Source organism: Carlito syrichta, unplaced genomic scaffold, assembly GCF_000164805.1.
Source record: "Carlito syrichta isolate Samal-C Ts95f unplaced genomic scaffold, Tarsius_syrichta-2.0.1 Scaffold301937, whole genome shotgun sequence".
Lineage (NCBI taxonomy): Eukaryota > Metazoa > Chordata > Mammalia > Primates > Tarsiidae > Carlito > Carlito syrichta.
Window position 1 is genome coordinate 377,007 of NW_007246033.1, and position 10,350 is coordinate 387,356.

General features: G+C 36.7%; 1 pseudogene; it reads right to left on the reverse strand.

Moving 5' to 3' along the window:
• Window positions 1–5,872: 5,872 nt before the first annotated feature.
• Window positions 5,873–6,200, reverse strand: LOC103258033 (annotated as a pseudogene).
• Window positions 6,201–10,350: the final 4,150 nt, after the last annotated feature.

Sequence of the window (10,350 nt, forward strand, 5' to 3'; positions counted from 1 at the left end):
AAAAAACCTCGAGAGTGATCTTTCTGTCATCTAAAACTTTGTAAGCATCGGTTCCCTCAAGCAATCATAAGTGTTGGTCTGTATCTTCCCAGACATTCTTTACTGCCTACAATTACACAAAAGGCTAAGATATTGGGTCAAGAAAATATTATTTGTTGTGGATAAGGATGATTGTAAGTGACAACTGTAAATGTGCTGTTCAGTAGAACTTTCTGTGGTGGAGAAAATATTCTGTGCTGTTCATTATAATAGCTGCCAACTACTGAGCACTTGAAATATGGTTAGTGCAATTGCAACTAAGGGACTGAATTTTAAATTTTATTTAATTTTAAATAATTTAAATTTAAATAGCCATATATTATTACATATTGAGTATTCCTTACCCAAAATGCTGAGACCAATAGTGTTTCCAATTACAATTATTTTCAGATTTTGGAATATTTGCATATTCACACTGCAATACATTAGAGATGAGATCCAAGTCTAAACTGGAAATTCATTTATGTTTTATATACATTTTATATACATCGCCTGAAGGTAATTTTATACACTATTTTAAATAATTTTGTGCATGAAACGAAGTTTGTGTGCATGAAGTCAGGTGTGGAATTTTCTTTTTTTTTTTTTTTTTTTGAGTTGGAGTCTCACTCAGGTGCCCAGACTGGAGTGCAGTGGCCACTCCCGGCCACAGCAGCCTCAACCTGCTGGGCTCCGGCGATCCTTCCTCCTCAGCCTTCCAAGTAGCTGGAACTACAGGCGCGTGCTACCATGCTCGGCTAATTTTTTTGATTTATTGTAGAGATGAGGTTTCACCAAGTTGCCCAGGCGGGTCTCGAACCCGTGGACTCAGGCAATCCACTCACCTCAGCCTCCCAAGGCGCGGGATTACAGGCTGAGCCACCGAGCCCAGCTAGGTATGGAATTTTCTGTTGGTGTTGTCTTGTTGGTGCTCAAAACATTTAGAATTTTGGAGCACTTCAGATTTTGTATTTTCAGATTAGGGTTGTTCAAGTTGTAGTACCTATAGTAATGGACAGGGAAATTCTATAAAATACTTCTATGGAAGATATCTATTCTATAATATGATTGAGAGTTAGTGTTCTGATTAAAGTATGTGTTTTCCTCTCTGTTGTAAGCCTATTTGAAATGTATGCTATAAAATATATTGTAAAACCTGGAGCTGTGGCATGTGTTGGAAGCGTGTGGAAATGATGGGTAATGTAACTTTTTTAAAGTTATGAAATATAAATACATGGACTAGTCCATAATAAATTACTTATGTGAGCTTGTTCACAGAATAGAAACATGATATTTGTTGTCAATATCCTAGTCATTATAGATGTATATGCATGAGTCTCTTTATAAGATGTTAGATCCTACTATTTTAAGTGGAAACTGTCTTCTTTAGTTTTGTTCTTACATCTTCTGGCCCACAGTGAGTATTCAAAAACTTTTTGTTTGTTTTTTTAAAAGAGTGAACAGAGTTTATCAGGTTCTAGCACCCAGATGAGGCATTTCTCAAAATCTGCTGTGGAGCAGTGATAAACAGAGAAGGGAAGATTAATTTTTCAATAAATCATCACTTTCTTGCTGTAAAATTGCTCTTGGCTAATCAACACACAGAAGGAAGTTCAAAAGAAATAATAACACAGACTGTGACCCAACAGCATTGCTTAGCATATATTTAGCCCTTTTTTCTAAAAGTAATATCAAATTGTAACAAGTTAATTTGTACTTTGTTATTAGGCTGTCTCTGTGCTGTATATGTGAGTACAGAAATTCCAAGTTACTCTACTTATAATGAATGAAGTGTATGTATCGCCTTCACATAGTGTTCTTAGTCTTCAACAGGAGTTACTAAAATAATAGTAATAATAATAATAATAATAATAATAATGTCAGATGATTAAACCAGAAATGTTTCTTTACATCAGGAAGAATGACTCTACAGTTAATTTTCTTGAGAGGTTATGCATGAATCTTAGACTAGACTTCCTGGACCAATATGACCTAAATGATCTGGACCTATATGACAGTCTTGGAACTCTCAAGTCCTGAGACTGAAATCTATTTTTTCTATCTCAATACACAGTAACAAATTATGAAAAATTCTCAGAGTAGGATTTTCTCATAAACTCCTAACTACCAACAACTGAAACTGTCAAGACTTGTAAGTCAATTCAGAAGGACTGATTCCTATTCCGGATCATTGGGTAGCATATGGATTTTTAGCATGCTCTAACAGGTCACCTCAGGAATTCTTTTGACTACATCATTCTTTTTCTTTTCTTTTCTTTTTTTAGAGATGGAGTCTTGCTATGTTGCCCAGGCTGAGTTCAAAGTTCTGGGCTTAAATATTCCTCCATCTCAGCCACCTGAGTAGCTGAGACTACATGCAAGCACCACCAAGTCTGGCTTACATCGTCTTTGATTTTTGATCTTAAATTCTAGGACAAGATACTTCCCATCTAGCTAAAAAAAAAAAAAAAAAAAAGTCCTGGATAGTCTGCATATGATGTCACCAGCACATGTCTCTGGCAATATATTATCATTCAAAAAAGTAATACTTATGGCCAATAATTCATGTTGACAATAAATTAATAACTTGAATTTCTTAGGAAGTTTCTCTGTCCTCAAAGTCCTATGCCTTATATCAGGTACAAACCTATATGAAATATCACATGGTAAAATATATGCCTTTTGAAAAAAAATCAACTACAGAGATTTTATACTATCAAAATTTTCTAAGGATGTTGCATAATATAATTGGGCATTTACAATGACAGATGACTGAGAACCTCAGTATTTTAAATTGCTTTTACTTATTGGTAAGGGTGTTACAGATAATGAAGAAGATCTTGGCACTGTGTTGTGGTGGCACAATTTAGGGAACAGACTCACAATTGGACAAAAGTCTTAAAACAGGGTCATGGTCAGTGCAAATTAAAAAATCATGGATCTTAATATGGTTGTGGAACTTCTTGTCTCCAATTTTTACAGCAGGGATTCCTCAATTTTTGTTTTTCTCTATGTTTTAGATGACACTGTAAGCAGTTGGTGTCCCAGTACCATCTGGCACATAATAGCAAACACAGATCTACTACCATATGGTGAAACACTAGTAGAATGAAGCAATGGTTTCATTTCATCATAATGTGCTGACACAGAAGTAAAGATGAGACTGACATTATGGAAAATGTCTTTGTGTTGGTGAGTTCAATACTTGAGAATGCCTGCTCCAAATCATGGGGATAGCCTAAGGAAGATTTGAAGGAACTCTCTTGTGTGTGTAGAGTAAGGTCATCCTGTCTTTGTATTTGTTATGTTTGTTGGTGGTTGTGGTAGACTTCTACTGCTGCTATAAAAATTACCACAAAGTTAGTGGTAATAAAAACACCTGTTTTTTATTCCATGGTTTCTGTTGGTCAGAAATCTAGATGCAGGGTGACTAAGCTGGTTCTTCTCCTTAGGATTTCTTAAGATTAATATCAAGGTGATGCCAGGGTGGCATTCTTTTCTAGAGTTTCTGAGAAAGAATCTACACCCAAGTTCTTTCAAGTGGTTATCAGAAGTTGTGTCCTTGTGGTTGTGAGAATATGGTCCCCGTTTCCTTGCTGTCTTCCGTCCAGTGGCAGCCATTAACTCCCATAGATCTCTGTGCTCCCCTTGCATGTGACTCCCTATATCTCAAAAACAGCAATGGATGGAATGTCAAATCCTATTTACACCTGATATTTCTCTGACCTTTCTTTCTGTTGCATTGCTCTGACTCTAGCCAGAGCAAGTTCTCTGCTTTTCAAGTGATTAAATTGGGCCTACCCAGACAATTCAGAATAATCTCCCTATTTTAAAGTTTTTAACCTTAATTACATCTGCAAAGGCCCTTTTGCCTTCTAAGAGAACATATTTCCAGGTTACAGAGATTAGGACTTGGGCTTCTTTAAAGAGGATGAGCATGATTTTGCCTAATATAGTGATTATCAGGATTAATAGTTTATTAACTGTAGCTAATACTGAAAGAAAAAAAGAGTTTTTCTTTTTGTCAATTTTTTCTCTCACATTTCCTAATCAAGTACAACTTGGAAATGTGTTACCATATTTAGAAACCTGAAAGGCACAATCTCTGTGAAATAAACATTCCAAGTCAAAGGAAAGTATAAATTTGATGTGACTAAGAATGCTACTGAATGTGAAAGTGATTCCTTTATTATATCCTTTGTTACAGTTTCTAATTTAAAACAAGAACAAATTTAGTGAAGGCTTCCATATTTGTAAAAACAACCAGGTGTTACTTGCCTACAGGCATGGATTTTGGAAACTGCTTAAATTCCTATTCCTAGCTCATGTTAGTGTCAATGAAATCTTATCTTAGAACTTAGTATAGTGCCAGGTTAAGTGTGAGTAGATAAAACCTAGTTTAAAATGACACATACCGGTAACATTAAAACAGTAGAACACTGGAGATTTTTTTTCAATTTATTCTGTGTTAATGAGTCTATTTAGGCTTTATAATTCTCCTTGGTACTTTATATTTTTCTAGAAAATTGTCCATTCCATATGGGTTTTCTTTCTTTTTTTTTTCCATTCTGATAACTTTATTCCACTCAATTTTTTTTTTTTTTGAGTTAGAGTCTCACTCTCGAACCCAGGCTGGAGTGCAGTGGCATGCTCATGGCCACCGCAGACTTGACCTGCTGGGCTTAGGCGATCCTTCCACCTCAGCCTTCCAAGTAACTGGAATTACAGACGCACACCACCACGGTCGGCTAGTTTTTGTGTTTTACTGTAGAGATGAGGTCTCACCAAGTTGCCCAGGCTGGTATCGAACCCCTGGGTTCAGGCAATCCTCAACCTTTTATTAATGGCTGATATAAACACATAGATTGATTTCATGATCCACACTAATGGGCGTTTATCAAGTAAGAAAATCACTTTGGGTACTTTTTCCCCTGAAACAGGTGAGAGATAAAACCAGTTATGTGCTTTGGAAGGATAAGATTAGGTAGCAGCAAAACTGATTAGGAAAAAAAGCCAGGTGGGAGAATGCAATAAAGATAGAAGAGAGTGAATGGGAATGGAGAGCATTTCAGGAACTTTTTAAAAAAGGCAGAATATTCTGAACTGACTGATCAGATATGCAGGGAAAAGGAGAGGGTGGAACCACAGATAACACTGTGGTTTCCAGCCCTTATAGCTGGGCAGATGAAGTGCCTTTCAATGGAATAGGGAAGTCAGGGAGAAAAGGCAAGCTTATGTGTAAGATTATCAATTTTATTTTAGACAAAGGTATTGGTGGAATTTGGAGGAAATTGACAGTAGGTCACCGACTATAGCACAGAAGTTGGAATTAGAACTAAACAAAAATATAGGGTTTTACCCCAGAAGTTATGACAGAGGATGAGATATTCCAGAAAAGTAGAGAAGAAAAAGGATGAAGGCAGTATACCTATATGGTCAAGAAAAGAAAAAAGTAACCAAAAGGGAGAGAGGGGATGAGTTAAGAGCTGTAGATGCTGCTGAGAAACAAAGATGAGGACTGAGAAAGCAGCATTCAGTCTGTTAGTCCATGTTCTTTGCACCGGATTTGGTAGATAAGTGGCATCATGAGTGAGAGGTGGCAGAAGCCAAATTCAAGAGGGTTAAGCAGTGAGTGATAATAAGAAAGTGAAATAAATTCAAGTTAGCCCAGGCACTTCCTCCCCAATCATGTCTTGCCCCAGCAACAAACATTGTGGAGTTTTTTCTTTTCTCCACCTCCCGCCAACATGGCCCTTAAGATAGCGGTTTGAATTGATTAAGTCAAGTTTTTCCTAGCTAAGTGTCCTAGTCCAGGCTAAAATCAGCTTGTTGGTCTCTTTGGTGCAGTCAGTGCTCAATACCAGCCAGGCTCCTTTCCACTCCCCACTGCGTCCCTGGCCTGGATGTGGAACCTGGAGGGTGAGCATTTCCAGAGCGGTGAGGTGAGTGCAGTGCATTGCCAGGCGATGCCAGCCTGGGAACAGCACATACACGCAGGCCTTGGAGCTGTCGGGCCTCACGTCCCTGATCACTGAGCAACTGATATTGGTGGAGCGGATCTTCCCGCTGCTCACCGCCTGGAGGATGGTCCTGGGTGATTCCACGTTCTTTTCCAAGAGGCAGAACTGAACCCGAACTTGCTTGACAGACGGGAGCCCAAGCCGAGCCAAGGCAGTTGCCATTGGTGACCTCTGCCCCCCTCCTCCCAATTTCACACAAGTTTTCAAGTTTATTGGTAGTTTAAAAATATCTATTATAATTAAAAAACTATTTTCGCTTGTAACTACATTTATTACTTGTGTTTTATTGCTTTGAACGTATTTGTTATTGTTATTTCATGTTTTTTCTTTAATATACTCAAAAAGTCACTTTATTCCCGTTTCATGTAATCAACTCTGATTTTTTTGTATGCTTGTCATCATTTTGGGTTTTTTCCTTTGCTTTATTTGGGTTTATTTTGTTATCTTTCTAGCATATTCTGTAGAAAAATAATTGATTTAATCTTTCTTTTTAAATAAATGATCATATTTAAAAATTCTCTTTTGGGAACCATATTGCTTTCATTCCACTGACTTTGAAAGTTAGTATTTTTGTTTTGCTCCACTTTTTCCTCTTATGATTAAAAAGCTGTATGTGAATTCAATTTCTATCTTATTGTTACCTTTACATTTTTAATATATATTATTAAACTTAGAGTTTTCCAAGAAAGTCTGCTGTTAGTTACTTTCTCATAGCATTGAAGAAGATAGGAATGCTATAGAATATTTTTGATTCTAGGTTTTCATTCACCATCCCCCCCCCCAAAATTCTAAGTAACTCATGCTATCATCTGGAATTTTAATTTCAACTAATTTTTCATATATTTTTGTTTAGCCAGGTTCAGTGGCTCAGCCTGTAATCCCATGCTTTGGGAGGCTGAGGTGAGTGGATTGCCTGAGCCCGCGGGTTTGAGACCCTCTTGGGCAACTTGGCGAGACCTCGTCTCTACAATAAATCAAAAATTAGCTGGGCATGGTAGCGCGTGCCTGTAGTTCCAGATACTTGGAAAGCTGAGGCGGAAGGGTCGCCAGAGCCCAGCAGGTCGAGGCTGCAGTGGCCGGGAGCGGCCACTGCACTCCAGTCTGGGCAACACAGTAAGACTCTGACTCAAAAAAAAAAAAATTTTTTTTTTGTTTATTTAGATACAATCAATAGGTTTTTATTGTTTACGTATTACTTGCTATTGACTTATATATGAAAATTCTTCCTTTTGAGCTTATTTTTCTTCTTGTTAAAACATTTTCTTTAGAAGTTTACTTCTATGAGAGTCTCTAGGTAGTAAAATCTCTGAGTACTTTGATCTATTAACATATCCTTATTTTACTTTTACTCTTGAATAGTTCGGTTATTTTGAAGTTTTATTGTGCTTTGAATTCAGAGTCTAAATTATTTTTGTTCAGGATTTAGAAATTTTTTTCATTGCTTTCATGCATTCTGTGGTGCTGATAAGAGGTCTGATGTCATTTTGATTCTTATTTTTGAAGCTGAAACTTTCTTGTTTCTCTGGTAGATGTTATAATTTTCTCTGTGTTATATTTGTGCTTATGGTATTTTGAGTGAGAATTTGTATTTATTTTCCTTCTTGGACTTGGCATTATCATTCTGAAGACTCATGTTTTTTCACACAGTACTAGAAAATTTTAAGCCATGCATTGCTTTCTTTCATTTCTTCTATTATTTGCGTCTAGAAATATCATTTGAGGAGTATCACACTTCTTGGTGTTTTTTTCCAGTGTTCTTAATTTTCTTTTTGGCCTTTCATCTTTTAACTTTTTGTGCTACATTTAAAATAATTCTTCAGTCCAATCTTCCAAGTGACTGATTCACTCTCCAACTATTGTCTTAATAGCTTAATAGGTAGTGAGCATAAATTTTGTGTTTTTTATTTCCTTTTTTAAAAGTTTGCTCACACATAGATATATGTGCCCAAAATAAATGGTTTGGTTTTGCCTTTTTAAATACTTTATTCAAAGGATATTCATAGTTTTATCTTCTGTGTCTTTCTTTTTTCACTCATTATTAAAAGTCTAAGCCTTATTCATGTTGCTCTTTCTGTAGGCCATTCATTTTACTGCTGTATAATATTGTATTATATGTATATACCATTAGGGCATTCAGGTTGTTTTATTTTTAAAAATTTAAGAATTAGTTTGCTCAGAGTATATTGAGTAGAAGGGGATTTAATACAGCATATCAGAGGGTATCAAATGTTGTCAGGGCTTTAGAAAGGAAAGTTAGGGTGATAACTACTAGTTTGCAGGAAATATCGAGGTGCAGAAAGTATAAGGAAACTGTTGTTAGTGGTCTCAGCTGCTTGCACCAGTGAAGTAGGCTACATTCAGAATTGTGCAATGCCTTTGGCAAACCTCATTACTATTTTCTACCAAAGCTTCCTGCTTTGCTTATAGTTGCTGCTGAAAACTAATGACTTCTTTTTTGCTTTCCAGATTTTACAGAAGTGCTTCTTACTGGTATTATTTAGCACATAATTCCGTTTGCAAGACATCTGGAAAAGATAGTTTCTATGCTGTTCTGCTATGTAAGAGAAAGTATAGAAGAGGGTGGAGATTATGCTAAATTGATCATAGAAAGTCTAGTGCAACATGCATAAGAGTTTTTCTTGAACGTAAGTGGAAATGTTAGGTCATAAGATGTGTGAATATTTAAACTGACAAGACAATGACTACTACTTTTTCCTAGTATACATTTTCATTAAAAATGTCTGACATCTTACTGATGTCACATTCTCTTGATATTTCGTATTGTCTAGCTATTTAATTTTTGCCTATCAATGGGTAGGAACTAGATATCTCATTATTATCTTAGTTTATATTTCTCTACTTACTGATGACGTTAGGCATCATTTGATAATTTATTTCTCAGACATTTTCCCTTCTCGAAGTTCCAAGTTGATTATGTTAGTCTTAAAAACTTTTTTCCTGTTGTATTTTTTGTCTTATTAATTTTTAGGACTTATTTAAATGTTCATTATTGAAGTAGGATTTCTGGCTTCCAGTAATAGCAGAATAGCTTGTATTAGACTAACCCTCTTGCTGCTAAAAATGATAAGCTCTAGATAACAAAATAAAAATTTTAGTAGAAAGCACTGAGAAAGAAAAAAAAAAGGCACAAACTGGATAAGATACAACGCTTGAAAGAAGGTAACCACAGTGAATGAGATCTGGCTTTTCTTCCACAGGTGCACCTTCATTCAAACAATACAAGGACAGAACCCAAGAAGAAATCACTTGTCTTATTGGGAAGAGAATCAGAGTTCATGACCAGACTGACCAGAAATTGAGGAAGTACATCCTAGAAAGGAGGGAACCACAATTGGGAAACTATCCTAATCTGCATACCAACTTCAATAAAATTCTTGTCTGACTTCTATACTGCACATGCATGGGCTGAGACTCAAAATGGCTCAAGAGTCAACAACAACTGAAAGACTGAAAAGAATGAGCACAGATTTCTACAGCTGTCTATAGCTGGGATATAGAATTTGGAGTCAAAGTTCTTCTAGGTTAGAGGTGCTTAATGTAGAATTTTTATGTTTCAGTGAAACCTCGAAAGGGCCATGACTAAGGTCTAATGATCACACCATGAAACTAAGAGATGCTGGTAAAACTAAAACAGACTTGTTTAAACAAAGGCTGACACCTAGTCTCCACAGGAAGTGTGATCTGCCAGTAATTTAACTGTTTGCTCGAAAAAACTCGACAATTTTTCAAGAAAGATAGAATAATCCAGAATTGTTGTAATGTATTTTTATAATATCCAGTATATAATTAAAAATTACTAAGCATGAGAGAGAGAGAGAGAGAGAGAGAGAGAGAAAAACCAGCCAGTAGAAACAAGCCACAGACAATTCGCATGTTAGAATTGGCATACATGAACTTCAAAATAACTACGATAAATATTTTTTTTTTTTTTTGAGTTGGAGTCTCACTCTGTCACCCAGACTGGAGTGCAGTGGCCGCTCCCGGCCACCGCAGCCTCGCCTGCTGGGCTCTGGCGATCCTTCCGCCTCAGCCTTCTGAGTAGCCGGAATTACAGGCACGCGCTACCACGCCCGGCTGATTTTTTGATTTATTGTAGAGATGAGGTCTCGCTGCCCAGGCGGGTCTCGAACCCGCGGACTCATGCAATCCACTCACCTCAGCCTCCCAAAGGCGCGGGATTACAGGCTGAGCCACCGAGCCCGGCTTGATAAATATTTTTTAAAAATACAGGAAGAGATGAGGGTGATTAAATAGGTGAGAAGATAGTGATTTTCAAGAGATATATAAAATA